The sequence below is a fragment of the Grammomys surdaster genome, unplaced genomic scaffold (assembly GCF_004785775.1).
Source record: "Grammomys surdaster isolate TR1022 unplaced genomic scaffold, NIH_TR_1.0 125947, whole genome shotgun sequence".
NCBI classification, from domain to species: domain Eukaryota; kingdom Metazoa; phylum Chordata; class Mammalia; order Rodentia; family Muridae; genus Grammomys; species Grammomys surdaster.
This window is the reverse complement of record NW_021620769.1, coordinates 3,571,763-3,591,160: the sequence shown is the minus strand read 5'-3', so window position 1 is coordinate 3,591,160 and position 19,398 is coordinate 3,571,763. Positions and strand designations below refer to the sequence as shown.

The following is a 19,398-nucleotide window of genomic DNA, read 5'->3' as shown; positions in this document are numbered from 1 at the left end:
ATATATATATATATATATATATATATATGATGATCTGTAGTATATTGGTGTCTCATGTGCCAAAGAGTAAGAAAGTAACTGGAGAAACCTCACTTTTTATCTCTCACTTCCTTTTATTTTGCCAGTTTGTGTCTTTGGGCAGCAATTTATATTCTCAACCAGAGCATTAGGACCCAGTAAAACATAGTGGTAAGTGTTTAAAAATTGTAATACACCCTTCGCTAGTTGAGCTTGTAAGAATACTCTGTTCTGTATCATCACACTGGGTCTGTTTTACTGTTCCCTCTGAGAGATGGGCATTTTCACATAAACCAGCTCTGTTTCCCTGGGTGTGGACGGGTTGCAGAGCGCTCTACCTTGCTTTCTGAGGAGGTAAAGGACATCAAGTACAGAATGCCACACACAGTCTCTGACCAACCAGGGCATCTTGCCATTGTGTGCAAAAGACTGGGGATGCTACAGTTTGGACCATAAGTGCCCTCGAAGAGTCTTTGTGCTTGCTTTCTGGGATGTATCTATTCAGTAGAAGGGGGTTAGTAGGAAGACTTTAAGACACTGGGACAGACCCGTGAAGGGGACTGTGGTAGCCCCCCTCATGTCTCCCTTCAGTTCCTGGGCATGAGATGGACAGCTCTGTTGAACCACATGCCCCTGCTGTGCTGTCTTGCCATGGGCCCAGAGGTGACAGCAATTCTAACTAATGATGGACTAAATTATCCAAAATTGTAAGGCAAAAATGTTTTTGTATTTATGAGTTTATTGCCCTTGTATTTGTTCCATTGAGAGAAACTGAATAACACAAAAGAGAAATGTTAAAAAATAAGATAGAGCAAAAGAGGGTTGTATATCCTTCCTCCTTAAAGAAGAAACTACATATTTGGTACAAAACTCTCATTCTATTAAAAAGAAGGAAAAAATGTTGGTGAAAGGCTGGCGAGAACAGGGCCAGGAAGAGTATCCTGGATACTTTGTCACACAAACTAGTTGTCTGAGAGGAGGAAACCTCAACTGGGAAAATGGCTCCATAAGATCCAGCTGTAAAGCATTTTCTTAATTAGTGATTATGGGGGGAAGGAGTCTCAACTTATTGTGGGTGGTGCCATTCATAGGCTGAGGGGCCTGTGTTTTATAAGAAAACAAGCTGAGTAAGCCATGGAGAACAAGCCAGTAAGCAGCCAGCACCCCTCCATGGCCCCTGCATCAGCTCCTGCCTGCGTTCCTGTTTGAGTTCCTGTCCTGACTCCTTTGATGATACACAATGATACAGAATAAACCATTTCCTTCCCAACTTGCTTTTGGTCATGATGTTTCATCATAGCAATAGTAACCCTAACTCAAACTGAGGGATTTTATCATCTAATTCCCCAGTTTATCTGTTTAATATCTTAGAAGCTTTAAAAGCATGAAACAATTATCAAATATATTGACATAAATCATAAAATAAACATAACATAAAATAGCATAAATCATAAAACCTAAATCCATTTTTCTCCAGACAGCAAAAATTAACTGAAAGCTAAGATAAAAATAAAAACAAGGAGATAAATGGGTACCCCTATCTAGCTGAGCTACCTCCCTCTTTAGACAAACAATTCATCTTTTAAAAAAAAAAAACATGCTTTATATACTTATTCCATGAAGATTGTAAGAGCTATCACTGATGATTTAGGTTTTCTTTGACTGACCTAAAACTCGTACACAGGCACTCAGAAGGTACTCAAAATGGTTCTTGATGTCAAACCAGAGGCAAGTTCAGTGGAAAAAAAATTGATTCACAAAGTAGCATTGTCTTATAATTCGTAAAACGAGTACCTCAGAATTCATACTAATGTAAATAAAGGATTGAACAAATGTGAAAGAGACACATCTCCTGTGCACGATATTTTAAACAACCTATGCAGATGGCTCACATAAAAATGTGGAGAGTACTCTCTACACTCCGTCGTCAGGAGCTGTGTGGAGTGAGTCCCTTCCAAAGGGTCCAGTTTGGAAGGGATCGTGGTGACACAATTCTGTAGTGTGACACTGACCCACCATACCCAACAGGTGACCAAGGCTAAGGAGCAAAATCATGTGCATGATACAGAACCTTAATAAGTGGTGAGAACAGCACTGTAATCTTGCAGTCTCCCTCCCCCAGAAACCATGAAAGGCCAGCAGTGTCGGATGACAGCCCCACACTCCAGCCAGGCAACCTGCAGTCCATCTCACCTGTATTCCTCATGACTACCAAGGTCAGCCAAAGCCACACAGGTCCATGAAACTGTCACAGGCAAATGAGGACTCCAGAGAGACATGACAACTCAAAAACAACTTAAAATCATTGAGATTTCAGGACGAAAAATGAAATTAGATAAAAAGTAAAGAAACCCTGGTGAAGTGTGAGCTGTAGTTAATGGTACAGCTAGTGATGAGTGCTGCCTCGTTAATCATAACAAATGTACCATTGTGAGATTTTATTATCAGGGAAAATCGGATCTGGTCTGCATGAGAATTCCATTGCCCCAATTTGTCTATAAATCCCAAGTTGTTCTAGAATAAAAGCAGATTTTAACAAAAGCCATGGTGGTATCATATCCCAGTTTAACAGCCTTCTGGGTACTCATTAGTTATACATAAACTGGAGAGAGAACACTCAGTCTGGCCTCCCTGTCAGTCACGCTGCGTCTTTGGACAGGGATCTCCTGTCCTTGATATTCATGCTACATACATGAGACTTAGCGAATGCTGGATGAATCCCAAACACACAGTTCTATGCATTAGCTACATTTGTTGCTAATTTTATTTTATTCAGTACAAATCAGGAACATGATCAGGAATATATCTCAAAAATTATGATGCCCTACTCTAAAGGTTTAATTAAAAATGACTGCAGAAGGACACCGTTTTCTTCCAGGGATGATTATGAAGTTTATCTTCACTTGTGTAAATCACTTGCTGTGTACTCAAACGAGATGGTTTTCCTTTTGTAGTGGAACCTGTCTACCCACTGGGTAAAGAAAATAAAGGGCAGCATTATTATGAAGTCACATTGCTAAATTTGTGTTGCCACCACCATTTCTCTGGCAACAAACTGATGTGAGGAAAGCAATAAGCTGACAGCAGGACAGAGAGACAGACGTGCCTTCTCCTGGGCTACCTAGCTCACTCTCTCTGAAAACACCTCAGCCTTTACACAGAGCAGCGAGTATTCAGGAGCAGAGTGCTCACTCGACAGAGACAGTACCACTATCCATTCTTTGCACTGCACTATTTAAATAAAGAAGAATTTCTCAGAATAAATTATATAGTCACAACTCAAAGTTGTTCTTTTGCATTTTGTAAGAAATTATTTCATTAACAAAAATCTGATGATATTCTTTTTTAATATGTTTTCATACTAGCCATGCTTGAAGTTTAAGTTGGCTTCCACAGGAAAAGTTCTTCATGGGAAAAGGGAACTACCTAATCATTGCTTTCAAGCCAAAGGACTAACATCTCACCTTGAAAGAGAAATAGGAAGACTCTAAAAAAGTCTAACGTCTTCAGAAAAATTACAAGTTAAATAAATGCAAATATAGCGCCACATAAAATATATGTAAAATTAATTTCAGTTGCTTATAGGGTTACTGAAAACCTTGCACTGCACTCATTCAATTAACAAGGTAGCTGGTCATTCTGATGTGTGTGTGTGTGTGTGTGTGTGTGTGTGTGTGTGTGTGTGTGTGTACACACGTGGTGCCTGTGCTTATACACATGCGTACATGTATGTGTTCAGAAATGATGAAAGGGCATTACTCCCTCTCATAAATCTTGAATTTCTGGTAGTTTCCTTTTCTTCACAGGACATTTGGATGTTCAGAGTAAGCCAGCATTTATCAAATGCTAAACAAGGCCCGAGTGCTGTACTGAATAGGAAGAACAGCACTGCTCTTTGGCTGAGTACAGAACCTCAGTGGACAGTGCAATGCATCAAACAGTGTCCTCGTGTCACTCACGTTCATCCGAGCACAGAATGGGAACTTACTTGAAAACAGCGCATTTTTCAGGCTGCTACAGATCAGAAAGGGGTTCACTAAGTTAAGGTGGGTGATAATCCCAAATTTGTCAGTCCCAAACTGTTGTCCTTATAATAAGGAGAAACAGACACAGGAGGAGAATAGCACGTGACAGCAGAGGCAGAAACATAGTGACTCAAAAACCCATGAGTCAAAAGACTATGAATAACTATAAAATCCAGAGATCCAGGATAGAGGCAAGAAAGCCCCTCCCCCAAGGTCTCTGAAAGAGCAAGGCCCTGAAAAAAATCTTGGTTTCTACAGACTTAGGTTCAAGTCCCACCTGGACCCCACATGGCAGCTCACAACCACTTATAATCCTAGTTCCAGGGGATCTTACACCCTCTTCCAGCTTCTTCAAGCCCCGAGCTTACAGGTGGCACACATACATACACTGGCAAATACTTATACAAATAAGACCAAAATAAGTTTTAACACAGAATGGATTTAGGTGGAAAAAACTTTTTGAAATACTGCATCTCTGCCCATATATGCCACAGATGAAAAGTTCTAAGGCACACACATTTAAGATGGGGTTGGGGAGAAAATGGGATTTGCTTCTTTCCTTTGCCGTTTAGAAGCCCCGTCCTGCACTGCACAGTGCATTCATTCATTAACAGGGTGGTTGAAGATCCCGACTACAGGATAAAAGTTTTTCAGTGAGATTTCCAGCCATGGCTAAAAAGCAATAAAACTAAAGATGTGTGAAATGAAATTATCAGTCACAGGCCTGATGAGGTTCCAAAGCAGGAGCAAACAGCATCCTCCAGCCCTTTGCAATCTCCCAGCCACCCTTCCCACCCCTCCCACCCCACCCCACTTACTATGTCTTACCACAGTGAACTGTGCAGGGATGACTTCTTATTCCTGGCGGTGCTGCTGCCCCAGACTTTGCCCAGCCTTTCACCTCCCCACTGATCTAATCATCTCTTCTCCAAAGTGCACTTTTGCAAGACTGATGGGCAGGGTTACCTCAGTCAAACATGCACCCATGCACCCGGATTAAATACTTGGCTCGCCCTTCCACATCAGCCTGGAAGTCAGAGCTAGATTCACTACTCACTGCCCAGAAAGTCACCATTCAAGAAGAAAAGAACGAGTGGGTTTCGGAACCGTTAATACTTCTCAGCTCTCTCCTGTCATCCTAATATTTTATATTCCTAACGTCTAGACTAAGAAAATAAAACTGTCTCACCCGGCGTTATGGCTAGGACCACATTAAAGGGAATCCAGAATAACAAAACACACCAGGAAATTGGGACTTCTTAGATAAATATGTGGGTGGGTTTGAGGCTTCCTTTTGCTAGAATTAGAGAAACTATCAGCAAGGTTTCCAGAAATGGTGAGGGGAAAGGACAGGGGTGACGTGGGGAGGGAAAGAGGGAAGGAGAAGCTTAAACAACAAGAAACCAAAAAAAAAAAAAAAAGTAAAGTAAAAAAAAAAAAAGTCAGTGAAAGGCAGGCCTAGCCAGGTTAAAACACGAGAAAACTAAGTAAGTTACCAGCTCCTGCTGCACATCCGGAAACCTACAGAGTAGCATTGTGCCAGTGGGTGCTTCCCACTGAGCTACCCCGTCCACAATCATCCTCACCCCCACCTATTATCATGCTCTCTCTCAGACCCAGAATTCAAAGACCATCATCACGCCTTCACTGAAAAGTGCCTGCCCTCCCAGAAAAAAACACAAAAGCAGCTTTTCATACTATTGTCACAGCTTTCCAGGGGGACATTTTCCATAACATTTTTTTTTAAGAAACTTTGCTTGTTGGTTTAAAAAAAAGAAAAAAAGAAATGCAATGTAAATAGGCAAACGTGGGTGTAGGTGTGTCTATTTCCAAACACACCAAAGTCTAAATAGAATTACAAGCTCTGTAAGAATTGAAAATTGTTTCAAAGTATTATAAAGCTTCCATTGACAAAATAGAAACATAAATTATAGGCTTAGATTACAGAGCGCATGCTTAACATGCTGAAAGCCCTGGGTTCAGTTCCCAGCAACAAAAAACATTACCTTAGCTAGCAAAAATAATTTTGGTTATGGAGTAACTTTAGCCATGTTGCCATGAACAATGGCTTCTTTATACTCCTTCCTTCCTTCCTTCCTTCCTTCCTTCCTTCCTTTCTTTCTTTCTTTTTTCTTTCTTTCTTTATTTCTTTCTTTCCTTCTTTCTTTCTTTTCTATTAATATACCTCAGTGGTTCAAAATAGATTTTCGTTTTGCAGTTTTCACATATGCATGTAATTTGACCATATATATATACCACATACACACATTTGTCTCTGGCCCTCCCTTCTTTTCTCCACCAACCACTGGTCTTGCTTCTGCATTCACGTTATGTTTTAAAATCTGGATGCCACATATGCTGTTTCACATGCATTTTCTCTTTCTAAATTTGGTTCATTTTGCTTAATGAGATGATCTCTGGTCCCATCCATTTCCTTGCAAGTGATATCATTTCCTTCTTCTTTACAGATGAATGAAACTCTCTGCTACATAATATTGTATGTAATATGCAGTGCATGTTCTTTATCCACTCATCTGATCGTGAACAGCATGGCTGATTCCACAACTTGGCTACTGTGGACGGTATCACAGCAAACATGGGTGTGCAGGTCTCTCTGTGCTATGCTGATCTGGATCCCTTTGTCTATATTTCTAAAGACCAGCAGAGCGGATTACAAGACCATATAGTAGCTCTGGTTTTTAGTTTTTGAGGCACTTCCATATTGATTTCTGTGGTTGCCTAACTTACAAACCCACCAGTCTATAAGGGTTCCTATGCACAAGTGAGCGCCGTGGAGAATGCTTGGACTTCTGCCCTGCCCCACAGGACCCTGGCTCTGTAACTCTTTTTGTTGCTCCTTGATCAGAATACCCTCTCCTCTCTCACTCTTTATGCAAACTAGCCACCTCAGCATCCCTTAGCTCATCATTGTGTTGTTCTTACCTATACTGAGCCCTCCTTATTTATCAGGTATTGGTATAATTGGAAGCAAAAGCCCAGAAGACAGGAATTTCACCAGTTTAGTTTACTACCGATGCCCAGTACTTAAAACCATGAGGACTTCTGTAGGCTTGGGAGCCTTTTGCTGGGCAATGACGTTCAGCTCAGCATTGGACTCTATGGTTTCTCTGCAGAGTTTTCCATACCAGGAAAGGCAGTTCAGATATTTAGACAGTTCTGTTGCCAGTCTCCCTAGCAATGCTTTGGGCTGGATGAAAGAATCATGGATTGAGGGGAAGAGTGTGTTCTGATGAGAGCGACAGGCATCATTAACACTTTGAGTAAAGGAGGCCACTTCCAAGGAGCAAGAGACAAAAGCGACTGCACCTCCATCTCTCTGTCCTGCCTTTGGTGAATGACTTTCATTAACTGTGCTGGCTTGTCAGTCATTTCATTCTCGCCCACCTGTAAAGCCTGGTCCCCTGCTGAAAATGCAACCCAGAGTCTGACTCCCACGAGTCACCAAGCAACAGACAAGAATCAGCACACAAACTACAACAGCTTACAATGGCAACTAAAAGATGCAAAGGAAGACTTAGAGGATGACAGAACCAGAGTTGTAAATCAAGGCTTTGTACCTCCATCCAAGTCTACAGAGGCCCACAGCACAAGGGATAGCACTCATATGATTTGGGGCTGAAATTCTACACACATTCCTTTACTCTCTGGCAAAGTATATCTGAAAACTACAGTAAGTTGGCAAAACTAAAATTCTGATACATGGTAGAAGCTGTTTTGAAGTCCCTTTTAAACTCCAGGGTCAACAAAGCTCTGTTATTTGGAAAGTTAGCACACAGCTGAGCACGCACATGTATGTACATACACACAGGGCTCGTAGCCAATGTCTGACTGCAGCCCTTGGCTGACAACTCAAGATGTGTTCCGGTGAATGCATCCATAATCTTTCCTCTTATCCCAAAGCTAATCCAAATCTAACAAAGCCTCAGTTAGACTTCACATCTTGCAAAAGGAAAATTTATGTGAACCCCATTGTTGCTAATCCTCCCTTGGCCTGTATCATGTCTCCCTCCCATTCCTGCACCACCTCCTTCATGCTCAGCCCACACCACCTCCCCCTCTGCCCAGCCCACACCATCTCCCCCTCATCCCAGCCCACAGCACCTCCCATGATCCCAGCCCACACTACCTCCTCCCTCAGCCTTTTCCTGAAGAGTAAACTATGGCACCTGATTCGGGTTCTGTTCCTACAAATTTGGCATCAAAGAGTTCACTTCCAGGTGAAGCTTTTGACTTCAAATAAAATGATGTAGACCTCAATTAGGTTAAATTGGAGTAAACATTGCTGTGTCTAAAGGTCATGTGAATTTAATTGATTTTGAGCAAATTGATAGAAGTGGCAAAAGGTTGGATGTGAAGACAGGACTGTTTCTATTTCAGTTGTCAAGTTCACTATCTGCTCCTGCTGTGACAGTGTCCACAAGAAAACAGGCATGCTGTAGTCAAATGAGGCCTGTGGGCTTCCAGAACATTCTCTCCTTTGGCAACTTTATGAATGTGCAATTGATTGGTTTGCCTTTGTATAATCATACAACACATAAATACATTACTGTATTATTTATTTATTTACTTGGTTTTTGATCTCCTAATGTGAAATTCTTGGCTCCAGAAACTGAAGGAAATAACATGTTTACCAGAGTCAGCATCCTTTTGTTCTGACGTTAAGATTTTTGTGTGTCTTATGAAACTGGTCTTGGAGATTTGATGGATTTTAAGAGGACTCTGTCTCATACTTTCTATTACAGCTTTATATTAGTTATAGTCAGTTAAGAACTTAATTTGTGCCCTGCATTTTATTAGAAAACTTTATAGATTACTTTCCCAATACTGAAGGTAGAGTTTTTACTGTTTTCTCTGACTAGCTGTTATTTTGGGGGTTTCTTTTTTGATTTTTTGTTTGTTTTGTGGTGGTTTAAATATGCTTGGCCCAGGGAGTGGCATCCAGGGAGGTGTGACTTTGTTGGACAAGGTGTGGCCTTGTTGGAAGTTTATCAAGATGAGAGTGGACAATGAAACCCTCCTCCTAGCCACACTGGGGTTGCGGGGAGGGGGGTCAGTCTTCTCCTATTTGTCTTTGAAAAAAGATGTGGAACTCTCAGCTCCACCAGCACCATACCTGCCTGCACACTGCCATGCTTCCCACCATGATGATAATGGACTGAACCTCTGAACCTTTAAACCAGCCCCAGTTAAATGTTTTCCTCCGTAAGAGTTCCCTTGGTCATGATGTCTCTTTACAGCAATAGAAACCCTGAAACAGTAGTTTTGTTTGTTTTAGTTCACATTATAAAAGTCTCCAATGAAGATGTAGTGTTTATTGCATTCTCTTCATCCTATATTCTTTTGAGTGATTAATTTTTGCCTTATATGTTACTTTCTCCTAAAACAGTTAGATTTATATTTTAGTCAGTTTTCTATTTTCACATATTATGTCAGAAATGTGCACTGCCTTAATGAAAATGACACTACAAGGTAGCTATACTTTTCTGGAGGAAAATATTTTTTCTTTGTTGTTAAAGTACTTAATAAACATGATAAAAACACACATTTTGCATTATAATGTTTATTATTTGATCTTCATAGATATGCTGTTTGTATCATTTATTTTTTCAGATTTCTACTAACTATGTAGTTTTGTCTATTTTCTTTTACTATTTATCCTGTGACTTCCCAATTATAACTACATATAAATTATTTTCCTGCCGGGCGGTTGTGGCGCACGCCTTTAATCCCAGCACTTGGGAGGCAGAGGCAGGAGGATTTCTGAGTTCGAGGCCAGCCTGGTCTACAGAGTGAGTTCCAGGGCAGCCAGGGCTACACAGAGAAACCCTGTCTCGAAAAACCAAATTAATTAATTAATTAATTAATTAATTAAAATAAAATAAAATTATTTTCCTATGTATTCAAGAGTCTTACTGATAAGTACAATGACACATGTTTCAACTTATCACTTAAGCATAAATTAGAAACAACAACATCACTGCTGTACTTTCAGAGAGAACACAGCCTGACAGATGATGGCCCCTCGGTGATCTGTGAGTCCCTGTTACTGGGTATTGTACTGACGTTACACCAGGGCACACTAGGTCTAGATACACTTCCTAAGTCCCACCGTACCTACGAGGAGCAAAGGCATGAGGAAACCTTAGCTTCCACCTTCAGCTAGAAGGAACACACATGCTTCTATGGGAGAAAATTAGATTTTGTTCTACGTCTCCTGAGACCAGGACTAGGATTCGGTAGGAAGGCGCTTTATGGAGAGTAAGTTCTCCTCCTACATACAGAAGAATTTCAAGAGCCCCAGAAGGCAGTGAATGCCCTGCTCCTGGTGACCCAACAAAAGCTGGACCTAATGATCGTAACGGTGAGCTGGGAGGTTTGACGAGAAGAACTTAAAATTCCTTACAAGTGGAGCGATGGAGAACAACTTTAGAAAGCGAAAGGCCTCTGCACACTGTTCTGTGACACTTCATGTGCATTGCCGCACTAATCATGATCTCAAGCATGAACAACTACATTCCAAGCACTCCATGTTTTTTAAGTGTGTGTTAAATCCACCTTGCAGATGGAGACACAGGCAGCTGTGACCAGCCACATGAGGTTTCTGGGAAACAAACTTCGGTCCTTATACAAATTACTCAAAAATAATATTTTTCATACAATATATCCTGATTATGGTATATACTCGCCAAATCCTGCAAGCTCCTCCCCATTTCTCCACCCACCCAAACCCATGAACTGTTTTCTCTTTTATTAGAAACAATTATTCTATAAATAATAATATAAAATATAATAAAAAAACAAAAAGAAAAGAAAAATCAGAGAAGGAAAGAAAAAGAAGGAGAAGGAGAAGAAAAAGAAGAAGAAGAAGAAGAAGAAGAAGAAGAAGAAGAAGAAGAAGAAGATTCAACCCCCCCCCCCAAAAAATGGAAGCACCAGAAACAGAGATAGTTGCAGAGACACATACACACATTCACACAGAAAAAAAAATCCATAAAAACACAAAACCATAGTATACATGCAAAGGACTGGTATATTTCAAAAACAAAATAAACAAATAAAACAAACAAACAAATAATCAGCAAACAAAACCCTGACAAAGCATTAAGAGACAAAGAACTCTCTTCCCTCTCCCCCCCAAAAAAACCCCACTCCATTGAGTTCATTTTGTGTTGGCCATCTTCTGATGAGCACAAGACTGTGTTGGAGAAATCTAATTTTTAATTACTCTAAAAATCTTTTTTAAAAAATAAACTCCAGAAATAGGGGAGAAAAAGAGAAAAACAACCTTAATTTTTTATTACATAAATTGGAAATTATCCAAAATGAAAATCTTTGGATTCAGGATTGTTTTTGACAAAGTAGGAAGGACACTCTTTAAAGTTAACCCCATCTTCATGCTAGAGAATTCAAACTACGAAATACACCAAGGAAAAGAGAGAGATCTGCTCTGTAGCCTGGGGTTGCTGGGAAAAAAATCTTCTCTGAAGCCTGGAGTTGCTTGTTCTCTCATGTCAGACTTTTCTAGAATTGTTACATATTTTAAAGGGCAGGCTATTTGCATTTTATGAATTTTAGGTTACTTTCTTTCTTTTGACTTCCAGAAGGCCTCTTGCCTTTTAAAATGGAGACAGTTACCTGAATTACTAACTTGGAGATGGTTACCTGAATTACTAACTTATCATCTCTGGGAAATAAAGATGCCCAGAGAGGAGCATGCTCACTTGACTTAGACTCATCACAAGTTTTGAATGTTTTAATTATGTAAGATTTTCTGTAATTTTATGTGGCTGCTTTTAATCTGCCAGCATATTGTCTTCTTTGTTAAATTCTCAAAATAGAGACATAAATAGAATGTACCTATGGTGTGCCAAGCTTTTTGCAGTGTGTCACTGACTATCTTGCAATGCTATCACTGAAGGTAGAAAACTTCATCGAGAAAAATTTTAGAAAATGCACCTACAGGACAGTCTCCATACCATAAGGAAGCGTGTCGTGAATGGCAAACTGACAACAATAATGAGTGATTGGTGTTGCACACGGAAAGTCAAATCCACACAGCATGCTTGGTGTCGCACACTAAAAGTCACTTCCACACAGCATGCTTTGGTGTCCCACACCTAAAGGTCACTTCCACTCAGCATGCTTTGGAATGGCTGGAGGACGCAGCTCACCTGGGCAGGACCTTAAATTATGGTGGAACTTTATAGACAGAGATATGAGGGATGGAAGAGGGCACTAAAGAGAGAAAATGGTGTGAACAAGCAGGGAGTATTTGGGGAGATCAGCTAGTCTTACTCAGTAGAAACAAAATGTTCAAGGGCAAGTATCACAATGGTACAACGTTCAACCAGGGCTCTCAACAGCCCTTCTCTAACTGTTGCAGGTCCTCCTGTACATTTCCTTGTGTGCTTTCTTCTAAATTTTATCTTTATGTTGAACATGATGCTCCTTTATTTGAAAGGGTTCAACTATCATTCAATATAAATGAAACTTTCCCGAAAGTTGATTTTTAAGATTCTACTTTGAGCAGAGGCACAAGAAAACACTGCCACATCTTATTTTTCCTATTCTGAGAACCAAAATTGAAGAGCATAAATCTTCCTAAGCTTTAGTTGGTTTAGTTACGCTTGTAAATTATTTGAATTCACGTGTGAGTAAGGCTCATATATCAAGTGTCACAGACCAAGTCCTTCATTTTAAATAGCCTTATATTTCAGGACAATGCCACACAAGAATTAATGGCACTGACTCCTGCCTTATGTCCCTTTAGGTTTGCCCCTAGAGGTGGTACTTGGTGTCTTCAAGTCTCTGAGTCGTGATAATTAATGAGCCCTGTCCCTTTCTCCATTGCCCTAATACTAAATATCTTCCGAGATATTAAAACAATGGAAAAAACATTCTGTGGCTATAGGTTAAAAGAAGCCATATTGTTAAAAATATCCTTACGACTCATAATGATCTCTAATTCAATATAACTCATCCTAATAAAAAGGACAATTTTTTACAGAATTGAAAGAACAATGAACATTTAAGAATCATAGAAAATGTACTGAGAGGAGCAACATTCAATGGACTTATCATGCTCTGCTTGTGCGTGTGCGTGTGCGTGTGCGTGTGCGTGTGCGTGTGTGTGTGTGTGTGTAAAACAAAATAAGAAGTCATGAATTGAGATGAAGTGGAATATGGGGCAGTTAGAGTAGAAGATTAGGGATGAAAATTATGTAAATACAGCACTAATGCATGAAATTTTCAAAAAAAAAACTAATATATATGAAATCAGAAGGGAAAAAATAGCCCAAACTAGCTAAACCATAGCAAAAAGAACAAAGAAGAAAGCATTAGGCCACCTGCTTCAAACTATGTTGCAAAACTGCAGTGACCAAAACAGCATGGTTTTGATCTAAACTCAGACTCACAAACCACTGAAGCAGATTAGAGATCCTACAAGTAAAGCTGTATTTGTAGTCAGTTCATGTGCATGAAAGTTGCTAAGAACATGCACTGTTTAGGTTTTTAATAGGTGGTTCCATAAAAGTTGGACATAAAAATCTCCACAAAGAATAATGAAACTAGAAGGAGAAGGCATAAAGAACATGCTTCAGTGCACTGGCAGAGGTAACAAGATCCCAACAGCAGAGAAAATAAGAGAAATGAACTACATCCAACCAACATGCATCTAAACAACAGGGCAAATGGGTCTCAGGGCTAAGAGACACCTAGAAAAAGGAAGGAAACTCCAAGAATACTACATCTTCACAGAGGGTTAATATCCAGATTAGATAAATGAAATGCCTTGATAGCAAAACAAAAATCCAATTAAAACTGGTAGTAAGTCTAACCATTTCTCTACAAAAGACATACAAATTATTAGCAGGTATATAAAAAAAGATTTAAATGCTTAATATCGCGTATAACCAGCTGTGAACCCTGAAAGCTACAACAACAAATAATCTGGCAAGACATGCCCATCGGTGCCACAGGGGCACATACGTCACAGGAATGACTGACCACTTTCTGACTGAATTCAACTCCCACTTCATAACTTAAAATTCACACTTGACCCCACTGTCAGACTAAGAACCCATGACTAAACTGACTGACTGTAGACCCTGGGGAACCCGCTACCATTACTCTGCTAAAAAGACACAGCACTAAACCTAATCCTAGTGACTTCATGCTCCACCCACAAATGAGGTCATCTTCTGGCCCTGGTCTGAGGAGCTTCTCTTTGCAGTATATGGCTACCACACAGTTTTCAGCCATAAAAAGTCAATGAAATGCTGTCGTTTGCAGCAATATAGCTAGAACTGGGCATCATCATAGTAAGTTAAATAGACCAAGCTCAGAAAAGCAGCTACTACACAATTTCACTCCTATCTGGAGCCCAAAGAGTTTGAGTCATCCAAGCTGAGAGTAGAACAGTGGTTGCCAGGAACCAGGGACAGCAGGGAGGAGGGAGGTGCCAGAAAGTTGGCAGAGTGCACTAGCTCATCACACGAGAAGTCATTTTGGTGCTCTAGAGAGTAAAGACGGTTGTATGATTATTGTGTGTAAATTTTAAATCACATGCACCAAAAAAAAAAAAAAAAAAAAACAGAAAAGTATCGTCTTTTCCACTCCGGTTATTTGAAATTGCTCGGTGACTACAGATTTGAGGTGCCCTGATCCTTGCTTGTAGAATCTTCTCCGGGAACTGTTCTTTTCAATGGCTACTTCTCAATAGAAACTCACAGCCAGCTAGGTCTGTCCCTTATTCACTCCATTCAGAGCGCTCCACCTTCAAGGACACAGAGAGAATGAATGACCCAGCACGTTCTTGAAAAGAGCCAAGATTACCTACATTAGCCGTTTCATTTTGAAAAGCCCTGGAAGTTTGCAATCTTGTTGAGCTAGCTTTCAGTTACAGACCCTCAGACTGGAGCAGCTTGTCTTTTGCTACAGGCCCTCTGATGCCTTCTGCTGCTCCATTAGCTCCAGGGATCTTTCCTCCTCTACTGTATCCAAGGCCTTCACTGGTGCACAAATCAGGCCCTGGCATTCTGCCTTGCAGGCCTGTCACCTTTTGTTTGGCAAAGCCAGGGCTTCTTAGCACCACTTGTTTGTCTCTCCTCAGCAATGACTTGTTCTCTAAAACTGTTCTTTGTGAGAAGAGTCTCCCAGCCAGCTCTGCGCTGCTAGCATCTGAGTCATGCTGTATTGGCTCAAGCTGCTCTTCTATGTATTCAAGGTGCTGCATGCTCTGAATATTAGCAGAAGTTAATTTTATTTTATCTGTTCCACTTGAAGCAGTCTTCAAAACCAACCATCCAATTTAATAAAGTCACTCACAAACTAGAAGGTCCTCATGTTAATTGGGGAAAAAAAGCTAACAATCATTCACCAAAATCTACTAAAAGAGTTTCAGTAATATCCCCACTCACAGAAGAAAATGCCCCAGCACCTCTGGAACTGCTGAGAGCTCCCAAACCACACTCAGCAGAGATATATAGAGTTAAAGTAAACAGCAAAAACACTTAAGATTTTCTACAGGATGGAGGTATAGACAAGTCAAAAGGCAAAAATATAGCTCCCAAAGGAGACTCAACCCCCTCAGGAAACTGACATGAAGAGAGATCATTTGGGCCTTCTGATGCTGTATCTTATCCAACCCCCCATTTATAGTTCAACAAACCAATCAGACTGTATATGGACAGGTTATAATCATCTATTCATGCAATTATTACAAACTGACCTCGCCCTATAAGGTAGATTCTATATTAAACACTAGGGAGATATCGGTGAACAGTCTCTAACAGGAGGCTCTGAATTAGTCACAACTTGTAAGGTTAAATAGAAAGAGGGGACAGCATAGAGCCATGAAATGCTCCAAACATAAAGGACAGTTAAGAGAGTGACACCAGGAAAAATACAAAGCATGGAGGAAGTGAGAAAGGAAACTGGCTTCCACCTCAGGTAACAGATAGTTTAAAAGGCATTCACAATACTGAGTCCACAAGAAATTAAAATGAACAAGAAATCAGTAGGGGATAACACACACATACACACAACAACAGAAGGGATAACACACACACACACAACAGAAGGGATAACACACACACACAACAACAGAAGGGATAAAACACACACACACAACAGAAGGGATAACACAAACACACAACAACAGAAGGGATAACACACACATACAACAACAGAAGGGATAACACACACACAACAACAGAAGGGATAACACACACACACAACAGAAGGGATAACACACACACAACAGAAGGGATAACACACACACAACAACAGAAGGGATAACACACACACAACAGAAGGGATAACACACACACAACAACAGAAGGGATAACACACACACACCAACAGAAGGGATAACACACACACACACAACAACAGAAGGGATAACACACACACACACAACAACAGAAGGGATAAAACACACACACAACAGCAGAAAATCACATCTGAGTTACTCAGGTCTGAGCATTGGAGGATGGATGTTAAGACCTTGGACCTGTGTTCTGTGTGTAGCAGGTAACATGAAGCCTGCTCCTAACTGTAGCATTCTAAGGGAAGTGCCCTGTATATATCTTGGAAAAGACAGGAAAAGCTCTAGGCTGGAAACAGTATAGTAATCTCTAAAAAAGAACTTTCTATATAATCATTCTTTAGCATAAGCCTGGGGTTCGAGTGCAGCTATTCACATGAACGGGGCTTAGGTGGGGGTTGGGGGTCTGTGTTGTCTTGTGGAAACAAATAAATCCTATCTGGAGAAAAGGATCCTCAGGTTCCTTAAGAACTACTTTTAAGATTTTCCAAAACTGTACTCATATTTTATAAAACACGAATTGAAACTTGAGAAAAAAGTCCAGCATAAGAATCAACAAAAATCTATAAGAAACTTAAACTTCAGATATCAAATCTAAAACAAAAAGTAAATATTTATGAGATGCCTACAGAAATAAAGCTAGAAGTGAATTTTGAGAAAGAAACAAGATATATTGAAAGTTATTTGACAGATCTGAAGAGGAAAGATAATGGAAATAGGTTTGATATCTTGTGTTGACTCCCTGGGATCTGTCCCATCTACCCTTCCCACCACACAAAGGTTGGTATCTGTGGGCAATCAGACCAGGCATGCTGCCTTACTTAGGGTTTCTACTGCTGTGACAAAGCACCATGACCAAAGAGCGAGTTGGAAAGGAAAAGATTTATTCAGCTTACACTTCCAGATCATAGTCTATCATTGGAGGAAGTCAAGAGAAGAACTTAAGCAGGGGCTGGAACCTGGAAGCAGGAGCTGATGCAGAGGCTATAGAAGGGTACTGCTTACTGGCTTGCTTCACATAGCTTGCTCAGCCTGCTTTCTTATAGAACCCAAGACTACCAGCCCAGGGATGAGACCACCCACAATAGATTGGACACTCTCTGCTTGATCAGTAATTGAGAAGATGCCTTACAGTTGGATCTCATGAAGGCATTTTCTCAACTGAGGCTCTTTTCTCTCTTGTGTCAAGTTGAAATATAGAACTAGTCAGTACGCATGCTATGGACCCTTCTGACCAGGTTTGGCCAAAGTGGAGAACAGACAGGAGACCAGTGGGAAGAGAGTGAATCTGAGTGTTTACACTCAGGTCTCCTTCTAAGGAGGCCCAGAGTTGCCTGTACCTGTGGTAGAAGTTCATGGCTCCAACCTGCTCTCTGTATCCTTCCTTTATGAAGCATCCACTGACTTCTCATCCATCACTGCCACACCAGAGTCAATTCTTCTTGTGGACGGCCTTCAGTGTAGCCAGAAATGGACAGAACACTACAGAAAAATGGCGGTCCTACTAACAGCACAATTTTCAATAGTAACATCAGTCAGAGAATGACGAGATGATGTCTTCCAAATGCGGCTGAGAGGAGGAATTGTGTCACAGTACTGTTCAATGGCAAGCAACATAAGCAACAGTTTAAGGAAAACAGAAATCAAGAGGATTCTCTAATAATAGCTGTTCCCTACAGTAAATATACATGGAAATAGTAAAATTGCATGAACATATTGAGAGTAAGGAAATTTAGTAAAGTATCTGACAGCAAAATCAAAACATCACAATCAACACTGTATCTAAATGCCATTGACAAAGAGATGATATTTTAAACAATACAATTAAAATAGGACAGCTAAAGATAAGTGTAATGCAGGAGATAGCAGGCCTCAAGTTAACAAATAATGGACCTACTGAGATACACAAACAAAGAGAGATAGGTTATGTTCATGGAAACGAAGACTATAATCAGAAACACAAGATGTCTGATCTACTCAAATTGACTCAATGATTAACATCATTCAAATCGCAGAACCACAGAGGCATATGGAGAGGCATAGACATGCTTAGTTTTTCTTATATAATGCATGCATGTACGCATGCTATCTTATATTCAAAACTGAAAGTTTAGGGAGAATTCAGTATCAAGAAACTCAAGAAAATATTTTTTAAAGAATAAGTTAAAACTGTCCCTGATAGTGCCAAATGATCAAGTAAAATTAAAAACAGAAATACCTAAAATATATAAAGTTTCTTTTTCAACCACCTTAATGGCCAGCTTTCACTGGACTGTGGAGATGGAGGTCAGACTAGGCTTAAATGGCAACTGTGGGAAATTTTGAATACCCCTGCCTCAGTTCTTAGTTCTCTCCTCCAGAAGAGGAAGGAGGTGGCCAGAAGAGAGGAAGGAGGAAAAGGGAGTTTTATTCATTTGAGTAAGTGAAATATTGAATATGTTCACCTGCAAAACGATAGGAAAGAAGAGAGAGGAAAGCACAGAAGATGAAGAAAGTGCTCACCAGATGTCCTTCAGGCTGCAGGCAGGATTTCAGCTGAGAGCAAATGTCCAGATTCAGTTCAGCCTGGAAGAAGACCAAAGAACGCTGACAAGAAGCTCCAGCAAAATAGAGCAGGTGAGAACTTATTAAAGGAACCATTTCTGCATTTGTTTCAGAAATGAACAAATGAGAGGTTCCAAAGATGTACTCCTCCCTCACGCCATTTTCCTTCTCCCAGCTTCAGTGCTGATGAGTCAAAGTAGCAAGCCCAAGACACTTAGATAGGCAGACACTGTCAATACTTTTGTTATGTATTTACCAGCAGAGAGAGGTCCCATTGCCTGCCTTCTAGTTTCATGCAGCAGACTGAATCCTAGGCCAGAGAGGGCCCAGCACTTGCTGCTCTGTTCTCTTTGACTCTTCAAACATTATCTGGAAGACAGCTATGGGGGTGTGGGGGGGCGAGGCTGTAAGATTGCACAGCTCAGAGTGCCACAGACACAGCTCAGAGTGCCACAGACACAG

General features: G+C 40.5%; 1 protein-coding gene across 1 annotated transcript in view; it reads right to left on the bottom strand.

The window, feature by feature from the left end:
* The window catches only part of Inpp4b (inositol polyphosphate-4-phosphatase type II B), a 701,452-nt gene that overhangs the window by 665,880 nt on the left and 16,174 nt on the right, over nucleotides 1–19,398 (bottom strand). Inside the window, exon 2 of the mRNA XM_028753430.1 lies at nucleotides 18,895–18,957. The gene's annotated coding sequence lies outside the window, so the exon portion shown is untranslated. The remainder of the gene's footprint in view (nucleotides 1–18,894; nucleotides 18,958–19,398) is intronic.